General features: G+C 40.3%; 1 protein-coding gene across 2 annotated transcripts in view; it reads right to left on the bottom strand.

Annotated features, from left to right (window-relative positions):
* LOC135492470 (LWamide neuropeptides-like) overlaps window positions 1-10,757 on the bottom strand; it is a 79,853-nt gene extending 69,096 nt beyond the window's left edge. For both annotated transcript variants that reach the window (XM_064778974.1, XM_064778975.1), the window contains exon 1: window positions 10,545-10,757. The gene's annotated coding sequence lies outside the window, so the exon portion shown is untranslated. The remainder of the gene's footprint in view (window positions 1-10,544) is intronic.
* Between the last annotated feature and the right edge of the window lie 7,570 nt (window positions 10,758-18,327).

Raw genomic sequence — 18,327 nt, 5'->3', positions numbered from 1 at the left:
CCTTTAACTTTTTCAACCACGTCTTGATCTATGAGAGTCTACAGACAACCGATGCCAGTTCAAACAATCATCTTCTTGACTACAATTGGACAAAATTGTTTCTGGGAGTAGATTGCTTAACATGGAGACTTCAAACGGCCTGCCCACCTACACGAAAATAGTTGGTTACCTTCCTCTAATCTTTTATCAGGTCCGCGAGCAAGGTGACCAAATTACGGACAACCATACTTCCACTGCAGTCCCAAATTTAGAAGAAGTTCTATGACGTCTTGTCATGAGACTACAGCGAACTACAGGAATGAGATGACAAAGACGTTCTTCTTGGAAAAAACGCAGCTAAGGGTTGGGCGTATCTATCTTCAACATCATGACCCCTTTGACACCGATCTATGCCTTATGATACATGTAGTTGTCATACACACCCTGTGCTTTGACATTGCATTCTAGGCATTGTCATCAAGATGGAGGCTTCTCTGCAGTGATATCATGCAGCTGTTCCTGGATTCGGTTATAGGTCATAGGTCATATAAAAAGTTTCCTTTAAGGTCATAGTTCATTTGAATAAAGGACAGAGTATCAATCACGAAAATAAGTACAATTATTACAACTATGGTACGAATATAAAGTGTAACGCCTCCTGACAGTTTCGCAGTAAGGCTACAACCAACCGCAGTAGATATTTGGCAATCAAGATTACCCGGTCACTGTCGCAGTTGATGAGAATCGGAAGTGCATGTATCATCAAGACGCCAACCGTTTTTGCTTTAATAAGGCCGCATTCATTGCGTAGTAAGTCACACATTGGGCAAAACATAACATGTGGTTTCATTCCAGCCATATTCATTTTACAGTACCACGTAACCTTAAAGTACCCTTTTCATCATTTCTACGGGATGGTACCTTATGACGTAATCTCACAGGATGTTAACCTTAATGACAGACAGGAAAGTTCCTGAGAGGGAGAAATCAATCCTATGTTATTATGATGGACATAAGTAATCGTCGCAGCAAACAATGCCAACCAAGCTGAACAAATACATAAACTTGATTCCGCATTGGCACTGCTGCCGCTTGATCTCAGCCTTCTTACTGACTCAATTGTTTTTTCGCTGGACTCCTTCAGCATTCTTACCATCGATAGTGGAGGGGTCATCAAACGTGCTGCTAAGAGTTCCTTTGCTGTTACGGGTTTCATGTAAGGGACGATAGATTAGCTTCGTTTGTTCAGCAATCTTGTTCCCAAATTGATGTAGGTATTGTTTTTTTAGTAAAGGTTTCTTTTTGCCTCCCCTTTCATAATGCCCGGCAACGTCGCCAATGGTCTTTTTACACCCCTGCTGCATGATATTTTGCTGGATACAAGTCACAAATGATGATAGCTTTGTAATGTCAAGCGATAAAGATCGATATTGATAAGAATCTGCAAAGACAAATGTATTTCCTTATTCTTACCACAGCTGTATTTCCGAACCAACATTTAATTATCAAGAACACAGAACATGCATGTATAAAAGAAAATTAACTGCAATACACACAGGATAGCAGTTTTCTTTCTTAATAACCCGACAAATGCGCAATACCAGGAGTATTCCAAGGCAACGATACTATTGATAGAGACATTCTTAATAAGTCATATCCCAAGGAATCATAGTCATATTAATGTTCACATTAAAACCTTGCCAGCAATGATAATGGAGGGGAAATGGTATTGATGACTTCGTCGCCTCTCTTCCCCACGGCCATACGAAGGCAGACGGCGCGATGCTGTACAATCTCAACATTCGTTTTTCGTCATGCAGGAAGCTGCGTGATACGGGACTGTGATTCTGTGCCAGGTTCATTTTACATGATTTAAGGAGAACAAAAATCTGACTCAAAAACTTGGAGAGTAAATTGCTGAAGATGTGATTTTGTGGATCGTTGATTAGCAACTGAGTGCGAACCATCTAATGACATTCGACGTCATGTTCTCCAGTCTTCCGGAAAAAGCCGAGAACATAACTGCGCGCGCATGTGTTTGGGAACTTTCTTCTCTGCACCAGAACAGAGAGGCCAATACAGCCGTTGTGGTGTGTTTTTGATTTATGTTCCTCAATTCCCTGCGGCAACAGGAAACTTCTCTTCGTCCTATTTTTATTCAATCAAAGTATTTGATTTCCTCCGTAGCACATAGTTCAGTGTCCGGCCTTAGATGCACTGACCACGTCAATTGCAAATATATCTTTTTTTTCTGCAAGATTGATATCGCGCCACAACCGGACATCAAAGACGACCAATTACTGTCAATTAGTGTCACACAATCATCACAACTCCCTTGAAAAACCAGAGCAGTACGTAGAACCACAGAGACCGACATTAAAGAAACCATGTTCTGGACAAAGCATTTTCAGCATGATTGGGCAGTTTCGGTAGAGATGATCAGCGCGTGGTGTTGTGTATCCGAGTTCTCACGGAAACTTAGTCTGGAGTTGTCATACATGTTTGTTTTTGCTTGATCGACGTCTTCGACAATGAAGATGGTTTGTGTCCTTTCACCCATAAATTGAAGTGGTCATCCCCGCATAGAGTTCTTTCGTATTTTTAGCATGCAGCTTTCCTCCACACATATGAATATTAAAATGGTGCTGTTTATAATTCACCTCATCAGAACACGGCCATCTTGAAATCTAAGCCCCGCACAAGATCACGGCAAGGTCCGCAGTTAATAATTACCGCGGCAAAATGAAACATTGTACGAATACCGCGCGTTTGGGGAGGAGATTATATTGCTGCCGCTGGCAATGGGAGACGTCAAGAGAATTTAACATTGGGACAGGGTCGGGGACCCTGTCTATCAAGTGTCATAATCACGTTGTTAGTAAAGAAATAAAACTTTTCGACATGTATGCCCGTGGCCGATATACGCTTCTGTTACCAGATCTAGGAATTTAGAGCTAGGGGGGGGGGGGGGTTAAGGGCCTAGCTTTATTTATTTGGGGTCATGTCAGGACGGTAATTCAGTAGTAGGCCTATTTCCTTTGTGATTCTAATAATGGGTGTAGGCCTATGTGGGTTCTCCCTACCTGTGTTCTGGGCCATTTGACCAGTTCATGTCCGTGTGAGAGGTTTAAAATATATATCTATATCATTTACAGGTTAGTGCAGTTTCATTTGTTTTCTGTGTATTTTCATGTTTTGTCATCATTGTAAGTGCTTCATATTTTGTCATCATTGTATAAAACGCCATTTGACCAGTTCATGTCCGTGTGAGAAGTTTAAAATATATATCTATATCATTTACAGAAGTGTCATAAGTTATTGCTCTGAAGAAGAAAGTCTATTGTCATCCGGAAGAAGCAGTTTGTCTGTCTCCGGCTACACTTCCAAAACTTATCTCATTAGAAACTATACAGTGATGTACTGATGTTACAACACTGCGAGATACATGTAGCAACACTCTCCCTTGGCGGCGGATCCAGAAATTTCGGGAAGGGGAGAGCAACCACACCCAGGGATCACCGAAGTTGTCATTTCCTCACAAGGTAAACGCTTGTTTATTGTTAACCGATACCTCAGTGCACCATGTTGTTGCCAAGAGAAATTTTATATTTGCGTTGTTTAAAGAAAAACTATTCGTGTCCACGACGCTGAAAGAACAAACTAAATTACGATCTCAGACAGGTGTTCAGTTAGCATTGTGTTTCTTTTTTTGCTTCAATCTAGTTTTTTCGGATCCGTTTTCTAGTCGTCGAACATGTTTAAGAGTTTAAGGGAGATTTTAGGAGGCAATTATACAACATCTTTCGTTTTCAGTAAGTAAAGGATTTTAAAAAAACTATTTGCTGTGTATTTTGAGTTTTGTTTAAAGTTATGGCGGAAATTGTTGCAGATGGGTTTGTAAATTTCGGGTTCAGGGGTTTTCTTCAAGATAATAATGATCATGATATCAATGATAATGATAATGATGATGATGATAATGATAAAAACAATGATTCTACTGATTGGGTGCTAGGTATTATTAAAACATTGGGTAAAAAAGCTATAAGTTGAACACTCTTTATATAATAATTGTTAACTTGGTGATTGTTTTGCAAGTCAAACACCTTGTGAAGAATAACACCGACAATATGTCTAAGATTTCTTTGTCCAGGGTGTTTTGTAACTTGATATTTACACAACCAAGAACTTTCCATTGGTATTTAAACTTCCTTTCAAGTGATAGCCACACATATCCGTTGGCTGCGTTCCGGAGTTGGGAAAAAAAGTTGGAAATGTCAAAAGTCTTTATTAAAAACACTTATCCAGAGAAAGACTATGGAGTATACTGATAACTCAGTGACATTTTGTCTTTTTTCGAAACCTTTTTGTATATTACAATCCCCAGATTCCATGTCTGTTTTTGTTTCCCAAGGCAAATGATAAACGTGACGTATATCAAGAAGGAAACTTTGAATGTTTCAATAGGAATATCCCACTCGTTCAGCCCCGATCAGCCGTAAGCGATCTCGGGATTTCTGCCAAATCTGTGGAGGAAGAAAATACGATGAAGTGAAGAAAACAATGATTGGATTCTACGGCTGCTTGGAATTCGTTTAATTGGGTTAAAGGCCAAGTTCGTTCGTTCAAAATTGAAAATTGAAAATTGATATTGAATTTGATATTTTCTAGTTCTGTGTACACATGTACATGTACGTACGTATACAATTAAAGTTCAACCACGCTGGTGTGTACACTGAAAGTGCTACACGTACAAAATGTATTACTACACATGTCCCAGTGCTAGCGTGCCACAAGATAGCATTGTACGCGCAAGAACCTCACCTAAAAAAGGAAAGTTTTCATAAAATTTGAATATTTCCAATTGCGTAAGTACGTATATTGAGTGTAAATTTCAACATGTTGCCGTTGTATAGACAGATACAAGTGCTATACAGGCCAAATTTCAGGAAATTTTCGGAAATTTTTTTTCATTCTTTTTTGCCAACTCTATTTGACGCTGATGAGGAGATGGCCACAACTTTCAATACTTTGAAATCATAAAATATGTGCAATTTCCATTGAAAAATGACATTCATCTTCAACTGCCCCATCAGAAATGCTTTATTGCTATTCGATTAAGAGCTAAAGATTAAAAATGAAAGGTCGATTTAACATTTTTCACTTCATTGCTATCAGTTCTTCATTCGACAAAATTATTTGGTGGTACGAAATCTTTAAAACATAGCTTATCAGTCATGTCAGTGCAGGCCAGCTCTCGGGGCCATCAAAATTAATTTTCCACAATTTCTTCGCTGTTGACAGAGCCACTGGTTATCGATCTCTGCTGGCGACACTGACGCAGCCTTGCATGTTTTGAAAGTATCACCCCGGCACCGGCTAATCATTATCCTCGCATTCCGAGTTGGAAAATGATTTCCGCATCACAGGCCTACGTGAACTCAACCGAAATTTACTTCTGAAGCCGACTTTTCATGTAGTTATTATTACTCAATTTATACCCAATTTATACATACTCTATATCCCCCGTATGGTGATGCCATTTCTCCTGACATAGCAATGAAGTTTACTCGATGCTACGTGCTACCGATAAGAGCCGATAAAAGGCTCAGCTGCATTGCACAGACATTTCTCCGTGTAAATGTACAAGCATCAACCGACTAGGGCAAGGAGAAAAATACGACTTCGTGGGTTACGAGTAGAGGCTAGCCGGCCCTGGAAATTGAGACCTGTCAAGTTGAAGACACATTATTGATATAAAGATGAGTGACATTCTTGACACGGGATGTGATTGATTAGGGTTTTTGTGGCACAGAATAACAGCGCGCGGACAGCACCGGGAAATCTTGCGATGTTATCGCGTTTATAAGAGGAGTTCTAAATGTAGTTAATCAATGAACGGCTAGTTTTTTTTAAAGAATTGCAGCTACACTTTATGATACACGACCTTAAGATGATGCACTGGTATCATGTCTAACTCGGGCAATTACACAGGCCGATATTTTGTGGACTGAACAAATAACGATGTATCAAACAGCGACTTAAACCACAGAAAAGGGCCTTAGTCGATTTCACGAGAAAATTGCACTGGGAATTTCCAATCGTTAAGTTAAACAAAATGTGTATTTCAGTTGCAACTTCAAAGTTCAAGTACATGTATTAAAAAAATACTGACTTTGCCCGAATCGGACTCCACATCACCAAGAAGACCTTTCCGTGGGCTTATTTTGAGTGCGGTGCTATTTTCGCGTGGAATAGAGTATTCTCAATCTCAAAGCAAGGCATTTCTTATTCTAACCGGCATACCATCTGCAGCGACAAAATCCATGTGTATGCTATTTTCAAAACAGCCAATACTTCCGGCGGTTCATCTAGATTAAAATTGGAAAAATTCTTCCTCAACTTTCTTTCACCCAATCATCTTTAAAAGGAATACTTCAAACAGAGTTCGATTTTCTCTGAAATAAAAACACTAACGCAGTCAGTGATATGATGATTTGAAAAGATAACGTGGATTAATGTTCATCTAGATCGTCGAATGATTTTGTAAAAAGAAAATCTCCCATGCACTATCGCTGGATCGTTGTCATAAAAAGATGAAAACCAGCGCAATCAAAAGGACGGGTTCTTTCAGGAATATTTTATATTTCTGTATTGATTTAACTATTCAGGAGTCATGCTAGCATGACAGGTCTGCTTTCAAGAACTTTTAAAACCTTTGTTAAATAATGAAATATCCTTGCAGAGCCCGTTGAGTATGCGCATAGTTTGAACGACTCAAGCACACTTCATAAGTTACACGGAGTTCTTCAACACATACGTCCATCATGATTTCCTAGCGAATCATTCTTGCACCGCCACGAAATGTTCCTAGGTTTTTTCTCCGTTCTCCGCGCGCATTCACCTTGCTTGACTCCTTCTCACAGAAGGAACATTCAAGAATGTCATAAATTAACTGAGGTTCATCTGAGATTGCTGGGGGTAAGCATTACAAAACATGAAGAGTCGTTATGATAAAAAATACTGTGTGCACCAAAGTAATGTTATTAGCAAACTGCAACATCATCAGTCCATGATCAAAACATGTTGTTATTCAGGTCTGTAACTTCTTCTTTCAGTGGTATTTTTGTCTGCAGACCTGTAATGCTCCACAGGGATCCTCTTGTGCTTTCGGCTGAACTGGCTGATGTATCAGAGCTCTCCCCTTTACCAAACGAGAGAATATATGTTTAATGGGGATCGTTGAGACAGTTTTTCAACTTGACCCCTACGTAATAGTGATACCCTCTTAGTGGCAGGGGCTTTTAGATTGTTGCTTGTAAGAAAGGACCCGCCTTTTACTCATCAGCCCTGTGATATGTGAATACTTATATTTTGCTTCATAGATCTTTTCATATGAACCCCATAACAAGCCTACTTAGTCATTAGGTAGAGACCAAGATGAACACCCGCAACTCATATTAAGCCAGATGATATCAAGAGGAATCAGGAATTGTCATACTTCGTAAAATCACGTACATGTACTTCATCGTTAAAAATGATAGAGCAACATCGCATGCGTCTTCGCAATCGCGTTCAGGGAACAAAGTAAAATCATCAAAGTGCAACAGGTCATCGTGTGTCCATATCAAAGGCAAATTGGCATTCATGTCTGTAGTTCCTTCTTGCTTTGGCTCTGTTGTCTGCAGACCATTAATGCCCCAGAGGGGTCGGGCACTTGTGGTCGAAACGGCTGTAAATCAATATCTCACAGCTATCTCCTTAATAAAAGGAGAGGTGATTCAATATACCTATATAAACTCGTATTGTTGATACAAAGGTCAAACTTGACCTTTAAATAATTAGCAACCTTTTGCTGACAGGGTCTATATTTGACCTGATGCATGTGGAAGTACTCGGTTTGAGTCAGTTTACCTAAAGAAACAATTAGTCGCTTGTATTCAAAATTCGCCCTGTGATATTTGACTCTTTGTATTTTTTGGTTGATATCACTTAGATGGTCAGTCTTCAATCAATTTACTCTTTCTCAGCGAACGCTAGATATTGGGTATTATAGTTAATGCTTTTACGCCAGCTTTGTGGAGAAAGTCCCAAGCGTAGAATTGATGTCTTCTTTTGTTTATGTAAAAACAATTACTAGTCTGCATTTACATCACCCAGTGTATAGACTCCACCCGTGCTAACTCTTACTAGGCAAGGGAGAGGCCGCATATTTGACAAGACCGATGACATTGTGACATCTCATTGACAAGACCAAGACCTTATCCGCATGTAATGGGAAACAAAAAACGACCAAGTGAAGACGGCCTGCCTCATTGCTAACCCAGAGCTCAGGCAAACTTAGAGCCATGCAATATGCTGTATTCACGAGACAAAGCACTCTGCCCACGATGGGCATACTCAAAGGAGCAGGCCTCGGCTATATGAAGAACACAGATCTCATGACGCAATTCAATCTGGTTGACTCACGTTAAGATTTCAAGATGTGGGATGTGACGTTGCATGAAATAAACCCCATGACAATTTTTAAATCAGATGCAGCTTTGAAAGCGTAATCGAATAGCATGTTAAAAGCAAATAATTGTCGAATCAATTCACAATCTGAAAACACAGGAATAGCATTTAAATAAAGACACTGATAGTGCTTAATTCAGCAAAACCATACCACTGCAAGAGCAGCAGTTTTTCTTTGTTTTTCTAGCTTCTTTTCATTCACCGAATGGCATGCATTGCATACCGATAGGCTGGCTTTAGCTTCATCAGTATAATATTTCAACATGCCAATCACACGAAATGTTGACTTTCACTTCTACTGATTAAAAAGCAGAGTGGCAAAATAAACAAGTTTAAAAGCCCACTTTTACCACGATTTCTTGCTACCATGCAAAATGATCCCCCAATCAGCTAAATCACTGCCGCATCATGCCAAAACATTGCATTTCAGACCCCCGAGAAATCGACTCGGTTCAACCAATTAATGTGAGAGAGTTCTGTTTAAGTTGTAGTCAGTAAGATTTAATTAAACCTGTGTTTAGCTTCAGCATTAGTGGTTCAAATGTCTTCATATTTGGGCAAGTAATAATTGAAAATTGCTATGGCATATGCCACGAGGGGTTTGATGTGTCTTTGAGACTTTGTGATCAATTTTGATTGGTTATTGAAAAGAGCTTTGATTGGAGTGACATTGTAGCTGATAATCAAATCAGCATCTCAAAACGCGTCTTTAGATGTCCCTTTTTTTTCTTCGATGCGTTATTCTTATTGAATTGATACCAGCAGAGGCATGTGTTCGTGTCGATAATATCATATTAAAACATCGCAACTCTAAGCAAATAAAGTGACGTTTACAGACACTTACAAATAGAATTTTAAATTTTTCCTCAATTTTTCTATCAAATGATGACTTTTCAGAAACTGGTGAGATTCTGGCCATGAGAAAATGGCCAAAATGAATAAAAAATGGACAATGGTCCTTATTCATAAAACATACCAAGCTGTATCTCCTTTCATACCTTCCTTAGACAGATCCAGGCCAATTTCATGACAGACAGCCGCAAAATACAATTACTATAGTAATTCGAGCGGTGATTATCATCATTCTGTGACTCCGGGGGATATCGTTTTCAGCCAAAATGCATTCCAGTCGAACCCTGTTAATTGCCCGACCGATCTCGATTTGCTGCGGGCGAAATAGTACTTAAGTTGGGTAAGATATTGCTTGAATGAATGTTCCGGCAATTCTTAAATGAACGAGGACATTACTCCTTGGCTATTGGAAATATCTGACGGAGTGGTTTTATCACACGTGAGACACCTGGTAAAGGCCCGGGGTTAATTAAGGGGTAAAGTGGATATGAGTGCGTGATAGGGCCCGCAAGCGACTACAGCCCTAGGGGGCGCTGTTTGAGGGGTGTGGTTATCCATTTATTTGCTCATCAGGTAATTCTACATTTATTCAACACGTCGACAGTTTTGGATTCTTAGAACGTTATACAATGCGTGATATGAATAGAATGAAGACTAGTAAAAGATTTTATTTCTGTTTTGCACAGAAATGTCTTGAGTGTAAATGTACATGAAGTTTCAAATAAAAGCATGTATATCAGACAGTGACAGTATCATGAAAACCAGATGCTTGTGAATAGATAGCAAAGGTCGAAAATTGTGGAACAAATTAAAAACGTGATCCAATTGGAAAGCTTAATAAGCCTAGAGTGTATATATTCTAAACTTTTTGATACTTCTCTTAGCGAAGGAGTATGCGCACATGCGGATAACGTGGCCAAAAATTGGGTGGAAATTGACACAGATTTTCCGCCCTCCATTATGCAATTTCAATTCAACTGATTCTAGCGAACCCATGTCCAACTATCGTTGATTGTCGTCCAGCCTAACTCAGATGTTGGGCAAGGTGGCAATGTGACCCCTTTGCACTAGCTATATATGGCAACCTACAGTGTTTACATCAGGATATCTAAATCGAATGAAAAAGGATGCTTACAACACGACAACACGTGCTGTTACGATTAATCTTGAACCCGCAATGAAAATAGATAAAAGATACCTACCGGTATTTAGTCGAAGAAATCTGCTGCAAGGAGGTGATGTCAACAAGCAAAATCTACAGTTAAAAAAATATCACTTCCTACACAATAATGTCACTTCCGCTCTAAAATGGTCAATCCCGTCGGTTGAATAACACACTTCCGTAATTAAGTTCTTCTGTTTCTCACTACGATGGGAAAGAGAGAAACTAGCGATGATCATCACAGACCACGCGATGTCAAGTGCCGCGCTTGGTCATTGATTGCATCGGGATGACAGTCATAGTTGATAGCGTGTTACTAGTTGTCAATTACTGTCATACCGATGAGTGGTCTGCTCATTTATTTCATCACGACTTCTTGTTTCTTGTCTTCTGGGTTGAGCTTTTATTCAAACATACAGAAAGTAATTAAGTATTATCGAAACTCTGGTAAAATATCACCAAGGCGACAATAGAATAGCCAAAAGAGCTGTCTATTTGCCCTTGAGATTAAAACCTGACGGTGGAATTTAAAAAAACAACAACATTTAGCAACGCGCTAAATCCAGAGCTATATATTTTTCTCAGCTTTGGCAAGCCCTACAGGGGTTAAAGACACAAACAGCTCCGGCAATTTTACCCTTTCTTTGAACGGAAGACCCAGTCAAACCCCTGTAGCTTGCAACAATTTAAATCCAACCGCTGCATCTTAGGATAATTACACCTGCAAACTCGACACTATTATCTCTCCACTAAAGTACCGCTCCACTTAGAAACATAATTAGGAATAATAGGCAAGGCTTTAAGAAATGTAGTCCATTATATCAGTGTATCATTGGTTTGTAATCTTTCACTTAGCCGAAGTGATCAATTTCAATTTCGGAGAGCTTTTGAAGATTTTCGTGAAATTTCAATGGTGAGAATTCAGTCAAAGTATGTGAAATGTGTCCAGGGCGATTGAATAATTGGTTGTGACTTGTTCACCTTCAGTTTAATTTTGGAAAATTGTCTTTAAATTGATAAACGGAAATGCTTCTTTTGATTTCCAAGGTTACTCTATTTGACAACGGAGTGAAATTCAACCGCTTCGTCTGTTTGCCACTGCTGACTACGTAGTAGAATTTAACATATTTGAACTAATTTTTGCATACGTAGAGGAATTCGTTTACAAACGGGTATTATACATGAGAGGAAAGAGTTATTATCGCCAAAAGAAACTGGCACCCTGGCCAAAAGTCAGAGTCTGGCACGCCAAACCGGTACCTTTCAACACCCCTTTAGCAAAACCAGTTTAAACCAGACAGCCATGTATGACTCATCAAAACTTGCTAAATTATATATCATAAGAAATATGAAATATCTAACTTTGCCAATGTTTATTTATGAAGTAATCAGTTGAGAGGGAGAGTACCAATTTGTGGTCATGAATTTTCAAGATGTCATTGCCATGACGAGTTGAACTGCGTCCAAAGAGAGATGCGACAAACAGGACATGATTGACTATGTTATCAGCAGGTGCTCTTTTCGACAGAACCCTCTCAACGTTTGACAAATTTAGTTATCAAGTATAATTTCGATAGAAATACTTGACCTTTTATAATGGGAAGTGTACACCCTAGTTTTTGTTCAGTTGTAACGAAGTGAAAAAGTGTAGCTCCATGACCTCATAGAAAGACTTACTCATTGAAAAAAGCGGTAAAATGCTAGCTTGTTACCCAGTATGGTTACTTGAAGATGCTAGTCATCGCTACGGCTCATAGGAATTCGATTAGAAACTCCACATCGCCCCTTTGTCTTATTGGTATGCGCTTGGGAAAAGGTGCAGGTAACCGAATGGAAAAGTGTAACATCACCACTAGGAACCAACTGGGAAAGGTGAGGCATTACTACTTCGGCTATTCGGCAATTCGGCTTTGAGGCAGAGCCCGCAGAGCACTGAAATAAATGAAGTAGTCAAAAAATGAAAATACTAGTTTTTCGCGCCTATGGACCTTTCTATTAAGGAAAACTTTTTGGACTGAATATATTGGACTTAATAGAGTAGTGTCCTGATTACAAAGGTCAAATTGTGCGGAAACGACTACTTCCGGACAAAAACCAGTGTCGTGATAAACGGGTTCTACAGACAGAGGTGTCCACTTAGGGAGTTTTCAGTGTAGTTCAATTTCATCTACGTCCTATTTAACACACGTCGGTTGAAATGTTCATCCACCCGAAGGAGTAAATCCCGTATTTCCTACGACATCAAACATACTTGAGTTATTAGCTCCCATTCGACGCTAGCATTTAGCCCCAGGTATACTGGCCGTAATATCGCAATCACATTTTTCTCTGTAATAATGTTTAACCAGTGTAATATTTTGTTGAGTGAGCGTGACGTAGGCTGTCCACCACTGTCCAATATTACAAGTGACTATACACCCCGGGGCGGCTGCAACTTTTAAGAAGTGAAAGAGAAGATTAAAAAAGCGATTAAAACGTGAATATTCTGTTCGTTTGGGCTGTTGTCCGAAAGTGAAGATCTGCATCGACACGGCTGCGTTAAACTTCAAATCGTGGTAGCTGGCACAACTCTCCTGGAGGCATGTGTACCGTTAAATGAAATAACGGCATGATGCTTGAGAACAAGAGTACCACATTAAGTGAGAGAAACATTATTATAGAAAGTTACACGCAATAGGTTACGTACAAAAAGTAACACGTTTATATATAGATAAGATGAGGAAAATAAATTTTGACAGAAAGTAACATGAGGTTACGTAAGAGCATGTAGTAGGTTACGTTAGAGAAACCTTATTACAGAAAGTAACACGTGATACTTTGTACTTGTAGATTACGTGAGAGAAACATTATACAGAAAGCAGTGCGTAATATTGGTTACGTGAGACAAACATTATACAGAACGTAACAGTAATAGGTTACGTCAGACAAACATTTTTACAACGAGTAACACTCAATAGGCAGAGAGGGCGGAAGGTAGATTTGAAACATCCTTTGTCCAGTGGTAATTTAATCGCAGGGCTTGCGGACTTTCCTTTTCCCTAGCATTCGCACACTGACCGGGTATCACGAGGCGGATAAATTCAATCAAAGAGTTGGAAATTCGGAGAGTAAATGTTTGACTATGGTCAACAACTGGACCAAAATGTCATTAATTCCTTTGGGGAGCGCTGGCGAGGCGTATGCGGGGACTCGCGATGGGTAACAACTGGCAAGAACCGTGAGGGTGGACAGACAATTTGGCGCCGACAAAGGAAGTCAGCGGTTTGTCGAAGAAACGTGTTCCTTTCTTTGAAAAAAAGGGGTAAACATGATGGCATCTGTGTGAATGGAGGAGACGGTACTTTTCAGGTCAAAGAGATTTTGTCAGTTGTTGCGGAGTATAGACCACATTCGAAAGTCGGTCAGCGGTTAATAACAAATGCGCAATACACGTGCGTGCACGGCATGATGCACTGTCAAGATGCACACAAAAGTGTTTGTTGTTACCTGCTGGCCGACTTTCGAATGTGGTCTATTGCCTTGACGGTCGACGCTTAATGTAACTAGACTGGCTACTTTCACCTGTAGAATTCTGAGAAATTCTCAATATCTACTCGCAAAGATCCTCGGAGGACCCGTGGCAGAGGTGTTAAAAGTCTGATTGAAAATGTGAATTTCAGTGCCCAAGGTCTTTAACATAACTCATTCGGTAGGTTTAATTTTAGTGACGATGTCTTTTCCCGACAAACCAAACGAACATGGTGAAGTACGAACAGGTGCCGCGAGGCCCGAAAAGGTTTTCACTTTTTTCAACAACATCTAGCTAACTTAAGAAATTCTCAGAAACTGCCTATTGGCGTATTATGTCATACAAAAACGTCCTCGACAACATAACACTGCCAAGCCAATGAACCACTAGGAAGGAGGTTTTTCCCTTTCGCGTGTCAAGTAGCTATTCACATTCTCGTTTCCAGGTCTTGTCAATCTCGCTTCAAACAGTTTGGTGGGTGAAAAGAAGTAGAAATCAGGCTCCGAAAAAAGACACGAAAATCTTATGCACTTTCCTGCAATGTCTGTGTAGGTCCTATCATTTCTTTGCCGACGAAGCTCAGTTTTCAGTTCTCTTGGTGGTGTTCATTACATATACATAACGTACAAACTGGTACGTACATTGTAGCCTGACTGAAAAAGATGGCAGATAGTTCACTTGGGTCCAGTCGGGATTAAAATAGGAAAAACGTGATAGCTAATTCAGTCAAATTTTGAATTTTTCCATTTTATCTGCAATTCGATGATGGGAATTACTTCCCAAGTGAAAGGTATCTGGGCACCCGACAGATAATGTCAATGGTCCTTAAAAAAAAGTAGGCTCGATAATTTCCTTTTGACCTGGGACGAGGTCGGTAGAATCTAAAAAATCTCTTTCGACCCGCCTTTGTAAATCATTTCTTATCCTGTCACGGGAGCACGGTCTAAGATCAAAGAGACATAATATATTCATAAAGACGTCCAAAGTCGGACGCGTGTGTATTTTTCTGTCAATCGTGTCTTGTTCTTGATGTAGCAACCAGTATCCCTCGTACTTCATCATCCCTAGAATACCATTACCCAATCGAATAGACAAAAGAAAACCAACTTCAATAACTCCTCTGCATTTGAAATAAGATAATACTCATCAGATCGGTTGCAGATACATGTCCCAGCGTCTAGTTTCCTCTTTTGTTATTTTGCCCGGCCAATTAACCAACGCCGATTCGTATGACGATGCATCGTATCTAGAAAGACGCCACGTTAGATTGTTGACTAGCGCATACAATAACTTTGATCACGATGAGAACCTCCGATGACTTTCTGGAGCGTTCTTTTTGTGTACAAGAATACATGTCCAAAGATGTATCTAGTACCTAGAGAGTTTGCCAAACACGTCCCGCTTAACCCCAGATGCCTCTGTTTTCTTCTGTCCTTTTGTGTTCTGATCATGTTTCTGACGGGAATTTACGCATTTTGACGCTTCATCGTTCCGATTTGGACTGACAGAAAGCCGTCGATGGTTCGCTCAGGTCACGCGGCAGAGTAATTCGCGAACGAGATGCTCCCGGGCAAATTACTGGCGAGCCAATGAATCACCTTTGCCCCCGCTGAAAACCTAATCTGGTTATTCCCTCGAGTTACAGAAAATCGCTTACAGAAAATCACTATGTTAGAAATTCTACATATTTGAAATGTCACTACGTTACTCGGACCATTCTGACATGATGTTCATGCAAAACGGAACGTCATCAATAATTGTAGTTCCGGTCATACCCGAGGAAGATGTACTCATTTCTTCGCCAGGCGGCGCTCAAAGCAGCCCACTGGACTGCCTTAATTTGCGCTGAACTCTGGGCGGTTTCACACCTATTATGCTTCACTCAGTGACACCGTCTGTTGGACAGAGGTACTTGAACAGAGTGCAAGTGATCAAAACGACCTTATAAATCACATGTCGATGCATAAACCCCTATAGACATGCATTGTTTTCATAAACTAAGGTGACTGAAATTGCATGATTTCCATCGAAATAGCCGAACCTTAAAGTTTTTCACAGTCCGCCTCGGTGGTAGAACCTTCAATTGCATTATGTATAAATATACGATACAAACGAAGACCTTGTGTACCTTATCGCTTTGTAGTTGCCATCCATGGTAAAAAGCTAGAAGTACACGGATCGACGAAGTTTCTTATCAAAGCGAGGGTAGTAGCAACTAGAGAGAAATCCGGAACACAGAATCAAAGACTATAAAATGGCCGCGCCACCTTTGAAAAGAAACCATTTTGTTGCCTGACACTCCATGTATTCAGAAGTAAGTGGCCTTTATAAAGATGTACCTGACAAAGTTATGCAAGAGATTGTGTTCAAACTAGCAGGGATACAATTTATGTGTGAACGCGATATTTTTGGGGGCAACGCACGAGCGGTTAGATCAAATCTTTGATCTACCGCCGCCATTGATGCCTTCTGATTGGTCAATACAGACTTGAGCTTCACGCTGATTGGTCCAGAAGGCAAAACACGCCATGTTGTTTTATTCATTAGGTGCATGATTGGTCACGATATTTGGAGACATATCCAGATCTGTCCTTTGCTCTTTGATGAACGCTCCCAGTCCGGACAGCTCACCTTCTGAAATGTAAGTTTTTAATCATTATTATATAATGCCAAAGAACAAATGCGCATAATATATCGCCCTAGACTCGTGCAATAAAATTAGCTGTATCGATGCACCTGAAGGTACTGACCTTTCTTAAAGTGACGCCCTCTGTGGTACCTTGACAGATAAACGGCGGACATAAAAGCAATAGTTTTGTCATCTAAGTCTTGTTCTGAGTATCTTGTAGGCCTTGCGTAAGTGGCGAGGGCGCAGGAAAAATATAATACACACCTAGCACCAACTAAGATATAACCAGCAGGCTATTTAACGAGATGATAATGATGGATGTAGGAGAAACCGGCAGCATCATAGGACGATTGAACGCGACGATCCATCCTTTGGTGTGGAAGGGCGGGGAAGGGCATGTTCATTCGGTAATCGTCGCCAGTGCAACCCACGGAAAACAGGATCAACGTCAAGCATTCCTTTAGTCAGCCAACCTTCCCAACTTTCTTCAGGTAAGCGCTGTGGGGCGAGCTCTACACAAATCCGTCATATAACTAGCCCAATGCCCGAGAAACGTTGAAGAACTGGCGAAACAGTTTATAGAAGCTGCGAGGCGACTGGCTGTTCGAGTTCGAGAATGAGAAGCATTGGAATATCACAGTCTGCGGACGAAGTTTCTTGTCGAAATTGTTTGGTCCACAGGACTGCGATACTTTGCCAAAACAACTCCTGTAAACTTTAAGTGCGCATACTGAACCAGATCGCAAAGTGTACATGGCCTTCAGCCAGCGTGATAAGATCGTCATTACAGTGAAATTTCAGTGAAATTTCGGGACCTTCAATCCTTCTTATCATGAAAGAATCAAGTGTGGCTTTTTATATTCTTAAATCTGCTTTAATTACATGTACATGTACTTGCAATCTCCACGCGCGGCCTTTTGCCACACACGCTGACAACTCTGTCTATGGCCATTGCTAGACAGTGGAAATTGTGAAATTCCCTAGGATTCTAATCGCGAAACAAGCCAACAAGCCAGTCTAATACCGTAGTTTGTAGTTGCTGCTCTTAACGACGGCCGGCAATCCAACGCGAATTCTTGGCCGGGATTTATGGGCCTTTAAACGCAACATTGAGAGCAAAAGAGGTACACCCGGGTTTTGTTTTTACTAAGAATCTCACCTCCAACCATCATGACATCAAACAATTTACTTTTTCTCTCTTACAGATGATTTCCGTCTTTCCTGTTGACTGCACCTTGGTCAAATTTGCCTTGGCCTCCGTGTGCCAACTCACTAAACACTTGATTGGATTTTAGCAATACCCGAACGGATGCGAAGGTATATCCGTATGTCAACGCGAATGGCTAGGTGTTCAAAAGTACTGGTGATGATAATGTGCTAGCTTTATTCGCGACGGATATGTCGCCTGGTTGTAGTCTTGTCAACTTGATGAAGAAAGTTGAGGGGAATCCTTCTCGGAAATGCTTTTTTTATACAAAACCAAGTCATGTCGGCCTCGAGCGACCAGCCGCAGAATCATTTTTAAAGTAGTAGAGGATACCTTAGGTAGCGAGGTTCATTAAAAAAGATAGTGTAATTTATTTTGCCAACACGTCTCATCCATTGGCCAGGCCTAGAGTCCACCCTAGAGCGTAAAAACTCAGAATTTCAAAGAGAGTATTTTTGAGAGTATTTAGTTGGTGCTGC

Source organism: Lineus longissimus, chromosome 8 (genome assembly GCF_910592395.1).
Source record: "Lineus longissimus chromosome 8, tnLinLong1.2, whole genome shotgun sequence".
Taxonomy (NCBI): Eukaryota; Metazoa; Nemertea; class Pilidiophora; order Heteronemertea; family Lineidae; genus Lineus; species Lineus longissimus.
The sequence above is the reverse complement of the archived record's forward strand: the minus strand, read 5'-3'. Positions and strand labels throughout refer to the sequence as shown.